The sequence below is a fragment of the Amblyraja radiata genome, chromosome 17 (genome assembly GCF_010909765.2).
Source record: "Amblyraja radiata isolate CabotCenter1 chromosome 17, sAmbRad1.1.pri, whole genome shotgun sequence".
Classification (NCBI taxonomy): domain Eukaryota; kingdom Metazoa; phylum Chordata; class Chondrichthyes; order Rajiformes; family Rajidae; genus Amblyraja; species Amblyraja radiata.
The window spans coordinates 22,484,381-22,500,675 of record NC_045972.1 but is presented as its reverse complement, the minus strand read 5'-3'; positions in this window follow the sequence as shown (position 1 = coordinate 22,500,675).

Here is a 16,295-nt window from a genome sequence, read left to right as displayed (position 1 = left end):
CCACGCTCCAAAGACTTGCCATATATTCCTCTTGGGATCACATCTTCCCTAGTTAACATTTGGCCTGTTAGGGAACCACCCTGCCTGTGGTCATCTGTGGCCTGCCCTGATTTGCCCTGCTCTTTTCTTGCTTCTATTTTCCCACCTGTAGATGGTTTATGCATGCAACCTATAATGTAGCTACCTCAATACCACTAACCACGCCTTAGTTATCCCAGTATAATTGTGATATCTTCCCCTTGCTCCTCCCCTGGTCCCAGTACGCCTGAAGACTAGATGCAGTCAGTACTGGGACGTGCCTTACATGTGCCTTTATTAAATACTCAGTAAAGTTACAAGTGTGTCAGACGTGACTTCTTTACATGGTGTCGGCAAGTTAAATGCGCGCCTCCTGTTTATCGGGTTTTATTTGCTCCTAGTTTTACTAGTGTTTAAATCCCCTCCACGCCATGGCATTCTCGTGCTGCAAGCCCTCGCCCCTTGTCTTTGATGCTGACATTGCGGAGCGATGGGCTACTTTTGTGCTGGACTACAACCACTTCATCAACATCGTGCACCGAAATGACCCTGATGCGGTCAAAGCCTCACTCCTGCTGAACCTTGCCGGTGCTGATGCTATGAAGCGAGCTCAGACTTTCACATACAATCCAGCGGTCCTGGATGACAACGACCAGATCATCGAGCCGGCGGAGTCTGCCAACGACCCGGTATGTCTCTTACGAAAGTTTGCGGAAATTTGTGACTTGCCCTCCAACCGTATATTGGAGCGGGCCAGATTTATTACAAGAAAACAGCAGCCTGACGAGCCTGTTGAATGTTTTATCGCTGACCTGCGCTACCTTGCTCAGCGGTGCCGTTTCGATAACATGTGTGATCAGCTCACTAGAGATATTTTAGTCACTGGTATGCTGGATCAGAAGTTACGATCCGAGCTGCTGCGAAGACCAGATCTCACCCTGACTGAGGCTATGCACGCATGCAGACTGGCTGAGGTGGTTGCCCCGCTACACGGGCAGAGGGGATCTGATAGTCGGTCTATCAATCTGACTGGTGTTACTATGCCCCGTCGCAAGCAAGACAACGTTCGCCCTGCACCGCGGCTGACATATGCCGCTCGGGCTCCGCTTGCCAATAAGTGCCCCAACTGTAATTACATCCACTCTATGCAGTCACAGTGTCCAGCATTTGGTAAAGCTTGTAATTTCTGTAAAAAGATGAACCACTTCTCGGCTGCCTGCCGCTCCCGTGGGAACTTTCCACCAGCTTCCAGATAAATTTTAAACAACCTACAACAAGTTGATAACGATTTCGGTTCTCAGTCTTCCATCGACACTGCCCATGACTCCGAGCCCAGTACTTCCATGGGAGATGCCAGTGTTTATTCTCTCCTTCATAGTCAAACTCGCCTTTCCGACCCATCTGTGCTAGTCACTGTCAACAATAAATCTTTCTCTGCTAAGCTAGACACGGGAGCGAAGGTGAATGTTATGTCAACATCCCTGTTCAGGAAGATTAGAAATAATGAGCTGCTAACTGCAGATCGCTCCACATGGCGTGCTTATGGGGGAGAGGTGCTGAAACCTGTGGGGGGGGGGTCACTTTCAACTGTGTGCTGAAGAAATCTTCGCGAGCCCTGTCGTTTTTCATTCTTGACTGTGATTGTGTGACTCTGTTGAGCAATCAGGCATGTCAGGACCTTGGACTGGTGTCCTTAGACCGCTCTGTCCACGTAGTGCGGGTGATGTTGAATCCACTTTCTGAATACCCCGACCTATTCGATGATGAATTGGGCAAGCTGCCCCTTGTATACAAGATCGCAACTGACCCGTCGGTTGTGCCAGTGGTCCGTGCTCCGCACAAGGTATCATTTGCCATGAAGGACAAGGTCGAAGCCATGCTGAAGAACTTGGTTGCCATGGGAGTGCTGGAAGCTGTTAGCGAACCCACCGACTGGGTCTCCACCATGGTTGCCACCATGAAGAAGGGTAAGAGCGAGATACGGGTGTGCATCAACCCCAAAGACTTAAATCTAGCAATAAGACGTCCTCATTATCCCATGAGGACCGTAGAAGACGTTGCTGCCCAGGTCGGCCAGGCCACGGTGTTCTCAGTCCTTGACGCCAGGAGCTCATTCTGGCAAATACCTCTTGACAAACACTCCTCAGACTTAACCACGTTTGGCACCCCCTTCGGAAGATTCAAATTTTTGCGGATGCCGTTCAGCATCAACTCCGCTAGCGAGGTGTTTCAACGCTCTATGGAGCAACTGTTTGCCGGCCTGCCGTGTGCCATTATCGTGGATGACATCCTGGTATACGGGAAAGATGCTGCTGAGCATGACCACAACCTCCGACGAATTCTTGACCGCGCTCGCCAGATCAACTTAAAACTCAACCTGTCAAAGTGCAAGTTCCGCGTAGCTGAAGTACCCTATGTTGGCCACATCTTCACAGCCCACGGGCCGAAACCTGATCCGCAGAAGACCAACGCTATCTCCGAGCTGCCTGCCCCGACCGAAGTAACCAGCCTGCAACGATTCCTGGGCATGGTCAACTACCTGGGAAAGTTCATCCCCAACCTCAGCGAGTTGAGTGCATCCCTGAGGCAACTGACGAAAAAAGACGTTGCCTGGTCCTGGTTTCCTCAACACCAGCAGGCTTTCGACCTTCTCAAATCAAAGCTGATCAGCACACTGACTCTCAAGTTTTTCGATCTGCACCGTCCGATCGTAGTTACATGTGATGCGTCCCGTTTCGGACTAGGTGCTGCCTGCCTGCAACTCCATGATGACGGCTCGTTGCAGCCCATTTCTTATGCCTCGCGTACCATGACAGACACTGAGCAGCGCTATGCACAAATCGAGAAGGAGCTTCTTGCGGTTGTATTCGCCTGCTCCAAATTAAAAGACTTTCTTTTCGGTAGCAGGTTCACCGTCGAGACCGATCATCAACCCTTGGTGACCATCCTCAATAAGCCCATTCACATCGCACCAGCCAGACTCCAGCGCATGATGCTACAGCTCCAGCGATTCGACTTTCTGATTGTGTACAAGAAGGGCACCGAGATGCATGTGGCCGACGCGCTATCCCGGGCCCTCCGCTCCTCCTGTGACAGGCACCCCTACGAGCAGGAGGATCTGCAGGTACTCAATGTCAACTTTGTTCCCTCTAAACAGCTGCAGTGCCTGGTTGAGCATACCGCCAACAACCCTGATCTGCAACAGCTCGCAGCTGTCATCCAGCGGGGGTGGCCCAGCAGACGCACCTCGCTGCCTGCGGGTGCCCACCCTTTCTTTCTTGTCCGCGACGAGCTGGTGCTCCGGGACGGAATCATCATCAAGGGTCACAAGGTGGTCGTCCCTGCCTCCCTATACGACTTGTACTACAACGCTGCCCACATGGGGCATCCCGGAGCCGATGCCACCGTCTCACATGCCCAAGAACAGTACTATTGGCCCGGCATGGCCAAGTACATTAAAGCCCGAGTAGCCTCCTGTCCTGACTGCAACACCCTGGCCCCACATCAGCAGCGCCAGCCCCTTCTACAGCAGCATGTGCCTGCTATGCCATGGACCTCGCTGGCTGCTGACATTTTCGAATGGCGAGGCAAGCACTACCTGGTGTTGGTTGATTCATACTCCAATTGGTTCGAGGTGGACCTTCTCCCTGCTATCACTTCTGAGATGGTTATCAGCAAGCTACGCAGACACTTAGCTACCTTCGGGTCCCCGGTCCGCTTACAGACCGACAACGGCCGTCAGTTCACCAGCGCGGAATTCCAAGCTTTCGCTGTCAAGTGGAACTTCCACCACTATACCAGCAGCCCTGAGTACCCGCAGGGCAACGGACTGGCCGAGCGAGCTGTCCGCAGTGCCAAGAATTTACTCGAGCAGTCTCGTCTCTCCAATTGTAATTTTTACCTGGGTCTACTCAACCTCCGCAACATCTCTCGAGACCCTATCATGTGATCCTCTGCCCAGCGCCTGATGTCCCACGTGCTGCGCCCACTGATGCCGATCGCACAACAATCCCTGATACCCAAGGTCCTCGAGCCTGCCGCCGTTCAGCAACGGATCGATCACAACCATGAGGTACAGCGCCGCTCTCACGATAAGTCCTGCCGCCCGCTCTCACCACTACTGCCTGGCCAGGTCGTCCGCATGCAGACAGCCACCGGATTCCCCCGACTCGCAACCATTGTTGGTGTGGACGACTCCCCGAGATCTTACCTGGTGGACTTTGATGGAGCTGTCTACCGTCGGAGCCGCCAGAACCTGTTGGCCGTGAACGAGCCGCAGCCTCCTCCTGCGGCTCCTTACGCTCCTCCATTGCGCTACCAGCCTGCTGTTACTAATTACCCTGCTGCTCCCTGCATGCCCCAGTCCATTCGCTTGCCGCGTTCTCCTCCTTCTGCGCTTCCTGGTTTCGGGCGGATGATTTCCTCCCCTGCTCGTTCTCCTTCTCCTCCTCCTGGATCCCCCGTGCCGGTTGGGTCCCCTCCCGCATTCCCGGTTGGGTCTCCTCCTGCTTTCTCCTTCCCGCCTGCTACCGCTCCGCCTCCTCTTCTATCTGGTGGGGAGGGTGATGGTGCTATACGCACATGCTCGGGTCGGGTTGTCAAGCCTCCTGTCCGCTACGGTGATTTCGCCTAAATTTGCATGTGTTGTATAATCACACTGCCACTGTTCTAACTTCATTTTTAGATTTCTAAGGGAAAGGATGTAGATGGTTTATGCATGCAACCTATAATGTAGCTACCTCAATACCACTAACCACGCCTTAGTTATCCCAGTATAATTGTGATATCTTCCCCTTGCTCCTCCCCTGGTCCCAGTACGCCTGAAGACTAGATGCAGTCAGTACTGGGACGTGCCTTACATGTGCCTTTATTAAATACTCAGTAAAGTTACAAGTGTGTCAGACTTGACTTCTTTACACCACCCCTCCCCTACAATCAGTCTGAAGAATTGTCCTGACCTGAAAAGTCACTTATCCATTTGCTCCAGAGATGCTGCCTGACCGGCTGAGTTACTCCAGCATTCTGTGTCGATCTCTGGGTTTGTAGGTTAATTGGCTTCTGTAAATTGCCCCTAGTGCACAGTGAGTGGAAGCGAAAGTGTGTGGTCAGTGGTCAGCATGGACTCATTGGGCTGAAGGGCCTTTCTGTATGCTGCATCACTAAACTAAACAAAGCTAAACTGAGCAAAACCAAACTAAACTAACCTAAACTAAGCAAAATGAAACTAAGCGAACTAAAATGGAACTGAACTAAACTAAACTAAACTAAACTAAACAGCCAAACCAGCTCCTTATTCCATTTCTGAGGTGTCACTGTGAGCAAACTCGCTTCCACTTCCCCCTGCATTACAAGCGGGACCACATTTCTGAAGGAAAAGCTGACAAGGCCTTGGGACTCCTCGGGTCATGAAAGGCGTCAAATAAATGCAAGTCCTTTCCCTTTTTTAATTGTGGCTTGAGGGAGGTGGCTTTGAGTTCCCCAGCCAGTCAACCTGTGCAAAGTAAATTAACCTCCATGCAATCATTAATGCAAGGTTCTGGCCTGGAGTTGCCCAGCTAAGCAGCCATTTGCCCTCAAAATATCTCCCACCTCACACAGACAGATTATTTAAATTCACTGTGTGACCTTGGGACCCTTGCCACAGGGGTTTAACTGGAGGGAAAATAGAAATTTACGGTTTATTTTTTGGTTGTGAAACTTAAATAGAACAATACATTTCAGATAAATGCTTTCAAGGCCACTTCCCTGGATATTCGCAACCGCTTGAATTACCTTTCTGATACAAATCTCAACAGCGGAGGTTTTACTCTTGTCTTGAACATCTCACTGTTTGAATTTCTGTGGGTTGTCCTTCCAATTTCCAAATATTAGGTCCAAATTTGCATTATTGATGAGGTAACGATGTCAGCCAAAATGTGGATTCTTTAAAGAGGATAATTTTATGCAAATTATATATTGATGTTCTGATGATTAATTGGCTCGTGGCCTGCATTAATATGCACCCGCCATAACATATTATGCAAGTCTAATTATTTCCCTGATATTAACCTCTACAAACCAACAGTGGATGTTTCTTGTATTATGTAAATCACTTTATCATTTTCAAGAACATTTAATGATTTGGCAGGTCATTGTCAATGAATATATTAATTAGTGGCATTGTATCCACAAAATAAACTCACCCGAACAATCAGTACGTGTCTTTATGCAATTGTGAATTCCTTTCTTGTTTTTTTACATTGATGATACAATATTAATTTGAGTAGCGATTTAAAAAATAAAGACTTCATATAAATGAAAGCTAAAGCTTGTATTTTTTTTTTAAATTCACTGAGTCGTAGTCATACAGTGTGGAAACAGGTCATTTGGGCCAACTTGCCCACTCCGACCAACATGTCATATCTATACCAGTCCCACCTGCCCGCATTTAGCCCATATCCCTCAAAACATTGCAGTGGTACCTGCCTCAACTAACCCCACTGGCAGGTCGTTCCATACATCCACCGCCCTTTGTGTAAAAAAAGTTACCCCTCAGGTTCCTATTAAATCTTTGCCTCACCCCCCCACCCCCACCTTAAACCCATGTCCTCTGGTTCTTGATTTCCCTATGATGGGCAAGAGAATTGTGCGTTTCTATGACCTATTCCCCACATGATTTTGTACCCCACTTCAATCAAATTTAATTGATTGTTATTTTGATATTTTATTAATTAATCATTGCCATTGGACTTTATATATGGAACATGCACTAGAATTCTGAGAACTATATTCTGCACTGTGCCTTGCCATTTGCTCTATCTATTGTACTTGAGTTTGACTTGCTTGCATTTATGTGCAGTATTACATGATCTGTTTGGATGGCATGCAAAACAAAGCTATTCACTGTACCGCGCGTGGTACACTTGACAATAATCAACCTAGACCTAAAGCTAATGGATTAATTGAAACTGCTTAAATATCAGATCATCTAAAACTTGACCTCAGCAGAGCTCTGCTGCACTGGTACCATAAATATTTTCTTGGTTTCTGTTTCCTGTGGCCCAGATGTTTCAAGCTCTCTGGTTGGTGTGCCTTGTTGAAAGTCTATTTTCAGGGGCAGTGCAGCTATGGTTGTGTCTCTCTGTTAAGTAGTCTTCTGAGTCTTGCTATCTCTGTCCACACATATGAAGTTCACCAGCTTCAGTGAAGCAAACAAGGGTACTTCAGTAATCCTGCTGTTGTTGGAAGGTTTCGAGGTGAGATGTCATTGGGAGGACATTGGTGGAGGTCTGTCCGAAAGGGACAGTGCTAGCATTGCCAGGGACCCCCGGAGTGTATCCCTATAGTTGAGGATCTCTGTGAATGTCAGCACTGACTGAGTTCCTTTGTGAATGTCGATATTTGCACTGAAAACGCACCCAGACAGCATATAAACTAATGAGTCTAAAGAAAGGTCCCGATCCATCACCTATCCACGTTCTCCAGAGATGCAGCCTGACCTGGGGTTTTTCACTCTGTTTGAGCCTAGATGATGATTCTTTTAAATCAGCATCTAAGTTTAGCTTTATGTTTAGATTTATTATTGTCCCATGTACTGAGGTACAATGAAAGGTTTGCCAAGCAAACAGATGATATTATACATAAATACAATCAAGCCAAAGTCAAATACAATAGGTCTAGCGAAGTACGGATTATATTTCTCAGCATTGTGGCGCATTAGTTCCAGAGACAGAGTCTAATGTCTGTAATGGGCTAGTGGTGATTTGGACAGTACTCCAACTTGTGGAAGGACATCTCAGAGAAGCGAGTGACATTGCATCTTTGGGAACACACAAGCAGAGCTCAGCCTGCAAGATCTGGGTGTACACTGGGCAGGAACCCCCAAACTATCCAAGGCTTTTGGGGACCCTTTGGCAGATGGTGGGTTTGTGGAATCAAGTTTCAAGTTTCAAGTTCAAGTTTCAAATTTATTTTCACATGCACCAATCAAGGTACGGTGATATTTGAGTTATCATACAGCGTTCTAAGTGAAAAGCAACAATACACACAGCCACATAAAATAAGATTTAACATAAACATCCACCACAGCAGACTCCACATTCCTCACTGTGATGGAAGGTAATAAAGTTAAATCATCTTCCTACTTTGTTCACCCGTGGTCGGGGCTGAACCCTCCGCAGTTGCCGCTTCCGACTATCCGATGTCTGAAGCCCTCGTGTCGGGATGATCGAAACTCCGGCGTTGGGACGGAATGGAACACTCTGCAGGCATGGAGCTCCCGAGTTGGCCTCTTCTTACTGGAGACCGCGGGCTTCACGGTGTAAAAGTCCACAGGCCCTGCGATTGGAGCTCTTTCACGGGCGATCCTCGGCAAAGGATTTTCAGGCTCCATGATGGTAAGTCCGTGCCATGTCCACCGCTTGAAGCACCGGGCCGGCCTTCAAGAAATTCCGCAACACTCCACGTTGTTAGGCCGCAGGGGGGACGGAGATACAATACGGAAGAAAAATCGCATCTCCATCGATGTAAGTGATTGAGAAAGGTTTCCCCCGATTTCCCCCCCATCCCCCAACAGACCAGGACACACTCAACCATACTTTTAAAACATACTTAAAGTAATAAAAACAGTGAGGGGACAGACAGACTGTTGGCGAGGCAGCCACTACGGTGGTGCCACCCGCTATCCATTCAGCAGTCAGATTAAGTAATTGAGGCAAGTACAATGACAATATGTAAAAGATATTTGGACAAGTGCATGGATAAGAAAGGTAGAGAGGGATATGAGCCAGGTGCAGGCAAATGGGGCCTCTTGGTCAACATGAAACAGTTGGGCCAAAAGGCCCATTTCCATGCAATATGACTCTATAACACGGAGAGTGTGGTTGCTCTCCTCAACACCTCCCCCCCCCCCCCCTTCACTTGGATCCACCTATCACTACCTCCAGAGGCAAAGACTATCACAACATTTAAGAAACAATTAGACAGGTAAATGAATAGGACAGGTTTAGAGCGATATGCACGAAACACAGGCAGGTGGGACTAGTGTAGATGCAACGTTGATCACTGTGGCAAGTTGGGCTGAAGGACCTGTTTCCATGCTGCATGAATCTATGACTCTGACTATACATTGCTGGCGCTTGCCCCACACCTTTCCCATACCTCTTCCTACCAGTTATCACCCCTTCTATTCCATCAGTCGCAGCAGGGTCCTGATCCAAATTGCCACCTGTCTGTTTCCCCCCACAGATGCTGCCTGACCTTCTGAGTTCTTCCAGCACTTTGTGTTTTGTATCAAACACGTTTGCGCGCCGTAGTTAGCTGATTCGCACAGAACTTCCATCAAAACCCAGCATAACCCAGGCTGCGGTTGCCCTTTAAGGCTTCCTGACATCTCTTCCAATTTGCAGCCTCTCTCGGGATTTAAGGGGTATAAATGGATGAGATTACGTTATTAGCATTGCAAAGCTGTGCCAGGATGTGCCAGGTCACTTGACAGCAATGCATCATCGTGCCGAGACACTTTTAGTGTTGACACTGCACCCAGGACAGATATGAAAGTAAATGAAACTGTCATTTACATGATTACTTTAAACTCTCGCAGTCAATCAGCTGCTGACGGGATAGGTTGGCGTTAGAAAGTAAACGTAGGAGAGGGCTTGAACAAAATGCAGGGAGGTTGTTCCGGTAAAAGAAATGGCTGCATCCTCCATGGATGACAGGGGTGGCACAGCAGTGCAATGGTAGAGTACTGCCTTACAGCACCCAAGACCCAGGTTCGATCCTGACTACGGGTGCTGTCTGTACAGAGTTTGAATGTTATCCCGGTGACCGCATGGGTTTTCTCCGGGTGCTCTGGTTTCCTCCCACATTACAAAGACATGCAGGTTTGTAGGTTAATTGGCTGCCGTATATTGTCCCTAGTGTGTAGGAAACAACTAGAGTGTGGGTGATCGTTGGTTGGCATGGTCTTGGTGGGCCGAAAGGTCTGTTTCCACACTATATCGCTAAACTATACTACACTATACTGAACTTAAATAAACTAAACTAATGTAAACTTAACTAAATTAAACTAAACTAAACCAAGCTAAACCAAGCTAAACTAAACTAAACTAAACTAAACTGAACTGAACTAAACTAAACTAAACCAGACAGCAGTTACCACTGGACCTCGGATGAGTTAGATCCTTCCCAGATCCACCGAGGAATGTTTCCGTGGTTTTTGGTTTCAGGAAAAGTATCCCGCTTCCGTGCCAGCTTGCCCTCCTCCTTTCCAGGATGTAGCAACCAGTGGAATATCCTGTTAATTGTGGCAGTGGGTAGAGCAGCATGGCTGGTTAAACGTTACGCACATAGTTTGGATAGCTGCCCGTGAAATCTATTTCAGATTTGAATGTTGTCCTCTGTCATTCTGAAGGCTTCATAGTCCACTGATGTTCTGCAGTTGGAGGCAAGGACAGAGCGACTGAAAGAAACACTCAGGTGGCTGAGGGATGATGCAATTGTAGCGAGTCCAAACTTTGTGATCAAACGGTTACTTTATTCGGTGAGATAAGTTTAACATACATGTGCGTTTGGGTCTCTCTAACATAAGAGTCATTGGTGCTGCTGCTGAGCGAGGATGTTGACTCGTGATCTCAAGGTAACATCTGCTGATGTAGCAGGACACTCCCCTTAACCCATGACGTCACGTGACTGTTCTCGTAACCGCTGACGAGGGTTCGACAGTAAGTGGTCTGACCATCAGGTGATGCCACACAATAATGATTATATTTATAAGGCTCGTCTGGGGTAGAAAACCATCCCAAAGTGCTTTACTGGAGTGCCATTTGATAACATTTGACAATGGACTACAATGAAGAGATGTTGGAAGGAGATGAAGACACAAGAAAATATAGAAGCTGAAATCTTGAGTAAAGTGCGATCCAAAATATTGTCTGTCTATAGATGCTGCCCTACCCATTGAGCTTTTCCAGTGCTTAACCCTTTGCTTTGAAGAAGGTGAAAAGATTGTTTAGAAATGGAGCTTGGGTAGCTCAGTTGGTAACGCATCAGACTTTTAATCTGTGGGTCCATGGTTCAAGTCCCTGTTAAGGTGGTAATTTTATATTACAAGGAAACTTTCCAATTATAATTTATAGGGACAATACAATGGCGTAGCAGTAGAGTTGCTGCCTTTTTGCGCAAGAGAACCGGGTTCGATCCTGACTACGGATGCTGATTGTCTGGATTTTTCGCGTTCTCTCCATACAAAAATTGTTAAAATTGTCCCTAGTATGTAGGATAATGCTAGTGTATGGGGATTGATGGTCAATGCAGAATCGGTGGGCTGAAGGGCCATTTTCCACGCTGCATCTCCCAACTAAAGAAACTAAGATGTGGTTTTCAGGGAGCAACAATAGCAGGAGAGAGGGGAGTGGTAAGTTTAGACAGTGAGAGTGCAGATTGTAAGACCTTTGATGGAGATATGGATAATAACCAGTAATGTAGCAATTAAAACCAGAGGTGAGCAAGAAGCTGGAATTGCAGGAGCATGAATGTGGAAACAGGCCCTTCAGACCAACTTGCCCACACCGTCTAACATGTCCCAGCTACACTAGTCCCACCTGCCCGCAATATCTGACAGAATTACAAGGCTGGAGGACAATACATATAGAACAAGATAACGTATGATAGTTTTAAAAGAGGACTTTTCGTATCCATAGTGCCCTTAGTGCACAAGGCCTGTTATCAAAAGAATGTTGAACCAAAAGGCATGGCAAGCAAGGCAAGGAATTGATCCAGCCAAATACCATTGGTAGATCAGTACACTTCAGACCTCTATCCAGCAATCAATAGTGAATTGGGGGTCAGTAGTTTACACACCAATGTCCAACTCTGGTTTTACACACGGCAGGCTGCATGCAGGTGGTGACTCCATACATTTAAATGAGCAATAACCCTGAGGGCAAAGAGAAGTCCAGGTGATATTTTGACTGACTTTATTTTAGTTTGATTTATTTTATTTGATATTATGGGGGGTTTTTTTGTCATACAACAATGACAGAATTTTAATATCCAGGAATAAACTTTGTGTCTATCTACAGAATTGTAATAATTTATTCATTTATTTCTCGGCCTTTTGGCTCAGACCAAATGTTGTATCTGTTCTTAATAGTCATGACGAACGGCCTGTTTGCACTCTGTATGACTCCATGACGATGGCGGTGTGAGAAGCTGCAGGAAATTGCCTGACTTTAAGGCATTGCAGAGTGAAACAAGGGATCCTTGCAAGGAAAGCCATGGAGTGGTCAAACTGTGAGGCATTCACAACTCGACGGGGAGATGGCTGGTGATACAGAGTCTGAGTAACCATCATTATCGATACTCTTCAAATGTAAACCAGAGTTCAACACAGAGTCATATGGATCAGAGTGATATCAATCGGAAAGAAGCAATAGAGGACAATGTTGTTAAGACACAGATAAGAAACCTTTGACTGCACTCAGTAATAACTTTTAAGTCCCCTGCTTCCATGTTCTCCAGAGATGCTGCCCGGCACGTTGAGTTACTACTGCACTTTGTGTCTTTTTTCGTAAACCATATTTACAGTTCCATGTGCCTAACTTTGACTCTACCTATTTTCTTGTTGATTTGCCCAGTATTCATATCCCAATCCTTCCCCAAACACAGAGAATAATATCAAATGTAATATAATACAGCCCAACCAGATCAGGTTTGAATTGAAGGTACACAAAATTGCTGGGGAAACTCAGCGGGTGCAGCAGCATCTATGGAGCGAAGGAAATAGGCGACGTTTCGGGCCGAAACCCTTCTTCAGACCGACTGGAGTGTGTGTGTATCTTTAAATGAGAGACAGTGGCTGGGAGTTTGCTTGTTAGATCGAATAGCCTGTTACTGGGCAAATCATCAATAAATAAATTAGATAAAAGACAGTTGTCCAATATCATGAGCACTACTTTTTAAAAATTAACCGGTTTGAAAGAATCATTATTTACTTGCATATCCGTTTCTTGATTAATGCTTTCCTTGGTTTTTTTTCAGGCCAACTTTCTCTGGTTTTCTCTCAGATGGACATTGATTCATTCCAGGGAACAGTTTGATGGATGCTGGTTACCTTCTGATACTTGGCCCAGGTATCCGTTCCTTATAAAGTAGCCCAGACAGTGAATACTATTCAATAATGTGGGCAAACTTAATCCAGGGCCAATTTCTTCTGTTACATTCTTTGGACCATCCCTTCCTGTAAGCTCCAGATGTATGTAATTTCCTGCAGGGCTTTCTGAATTGAGATTATGAGAGGACAACCTCTAGCTAATTAACCCACATCTCTCCTCCAGATACCCCTCTCTCCCTCCTACCATTCCTCTCCTCTCTTACCATTCCTGTTAAAATCAATAGATCTGAGGTCTTTTGAGTTACCACCTTTAACGTAGTTTACCCAACATGGAATATGCAGCATAGACACGGGGCATTTCACCAAACTGGCTCCTGCAAGTGTTTATGTCCTAATTCCTACCAACTCGGCGCAGTGGCACAGCGATGGAGTTGCTGACTTACAGCGCCAGAGACCCGTGTTCGAACCTGACTACGGGTGCTGTCTGTATGGAGTTTGTACATTCTCTCTGTGACCGCGGGGTTTCCCCAGGTGCTCCTGTTTCCTCCCACATGCCAAAGACGTAAAGGTTTGTAAGTTTCTTGATTTCGGTAAAAATTGTCTCTGGTGTGTAGGATAGCGCAAGTATGTGGGAATCGCTGGTCGGTGTGGACTCGGTAGGCCAAAGGGCCTGTTTCAATGCTGTATCTCTAAACTGAGATCCATTTATAGACTCAGGGAGTTGTACTGCACATGACAGGCACTTTGACCCACCATGCCCATGACGCCCATTGTATCTATCTACACTAATCCCATTTACCCTGCATAAGGTCCTTAACCTTCTATGCCTGATTATTGTCGAGATCTTTGTTAAATGTAACGACATTATCTGCCTTCACCAACTCCTCAGGCAGCACATTCCAGACTTCAACCCCATCTGTGTAAAACAAAAGAACCCTCAGGTCAACTTTAATAGACCAGCCTCTCCACCCCCCTCCCTCCCCTCACCCCCTCCCATAATCCCTTCCCATCGACCCCATCTATACTTCACACTGCCTCAGGAGAGCAGCAAATGTAATCAGGCACCACTCACACCCAGGTCATTCCTTTTTCTCCCATCAGGCAGAAGGTAAAGAAGCTTGAAAGCACATACACCACATTCAAGAACAGCTTCCTCCCTGCTGTTACCAGACTAGGGCGGCACGGTGGAGCGGAGGTAGAGTTGCTGCCTTACAAAGCCAGAGACCCAGGTTCGATCCTGACTATGGGTGATTTATTCCAGCATTTTGTGTCTAATATGTAACTTAAAATGCACAATAACACGGCTCTTAACTAGACTCAGAACTGTATGAGAAAGTCATTTAATTCAGCATTAGATGTCAAATGCTGCTTGTCCACACCACATCTCTGAATAAATTAAAATTTCTTCTGGATAGAGTGAATGTGGAGAGAGTCTATAATGAAAGTCCATACCCTCAGAATAAAAGGACGAACCTTTAGAAAGGAGAGGAGGAAGAATGTCTTTAGTCAGAGGGTGGTGAATCAGTGGAATTCATTGCCACAGATGGCTGTGGAGGCCAACTCAATGGATATTTTTAAGGTGGAGATTGGCAGATTCTTGTTTAATAAGGGTGTCATGGGTTACGGGGAGAAGGCAGGAGAATGGAGTTGAGGGGGAAAGGTAGATCAACCATGATTGAATGGCAGAGTAGACTTGATGGGTCGGATGAAAATTAATGACAGCAACAAGTACTCTCAAAGCTCGTGCCAGTGCGATGGAAGTGTTGTGTGGTGGAATGATGGAGCAGATCTCTGAGCAACCCAGTCCCACTCCAGTGCCTGGAGCATACAGAACTGCCAAGAATAAAGTTGGTTAAATGTTATTCCTGGTTTATATCTGGATTAATCTTTATGAAATGGAGAATGCCTTAGGCTCGGAAACCTACATTGTATTCCATTCTACAGATTTGAGATTACTTTTATTCTCCTCTCAGACCCGGACTCAATCCTTCTGGCTGTAGATCTGAGCATTTTATTTGCCTTATTAATTGGTGTGTCACGCTGTGGAGACAGTTTCAATGACTGGTCAGCTTTGACCTCCAAATTCATTTACTCCTTCCGCTCTTCACAAGCTTTGTCCCCTGCCACACAACTACACTTGATCCTGCTGCTTTCAATAACACACCAGCTCACATTCGTAATATTAAAGGCCATTTTGGCAAGTCAGCCCAATCCTCCCTAGATCACTTTCAAACATAAATGCCTACTTGATATACTTTTGATTCCTACATCATTTAGCATGGTATGCAAATTTATACAACATACTTCAAATTCCCTCTTCAAGGTCAGTGGGAAAATGGGAAAAGAAATAATCGAAACAAAGACTCATTACCAAAGTATCTCCATCCCCACAGTGGAAAATTACACTGAAAAAACATTTCTTTCCAGTCTCCAATCCATTTTTCTATCTCCTCTGTATTCTGTCAGCTAATTTAAGTTGCACCTTGTCAAGCCTTGTTATTATTTTGTGAAGGAAAATATTCTAACATGTTGCCTGCTCTCCTGGAGATGCGAATCATTTGTGATTGTAATAATTTAGTCACACATGCATGTAGGCATGTGTGCATCTGTGGCACTTAGACACAGACGTGCACGCACACATACACACACACACACAGGCACACAGACACACACAAACAGAGACACGCACACACATGCACACACATAAACATAGGCACACACACACTTGTGCTGTATCTGAGATGTTTATCTAAGATATATCTAAATGCTTATGTATAGTATTGATCTGTATACAGAAATGAATTTCACTGTACCACAATACAGATCACAATAAAGTATCTTTGAATCATTGAACCATTGAGATAGACACAAAGTCCTGGAGCAATTCAACGGGTCAGGCAGCATCTGTGGAGAAAAAGGATGGGTGACATTTCGGGTTGGAACCCTTTTTCTCCAGAGATGCTGCCATATTGTAACATTGCCAACACTTTAAAAGTATTTGAGTATCTGTAAATGCAATCTTTCCTTCCATTGCAGAGGGAAGATATGGCCAAGCAGTGAATGTTTAGATTAGATTCAGCACAGTATCCAACAGCGGTATGAAATATTTAAAAAAAAAACAAAGTGCTGGGGGAACTCAGAGTGTCAGGCAGCATCTGTGGAGGGAAATGGACAAATGGTGTTT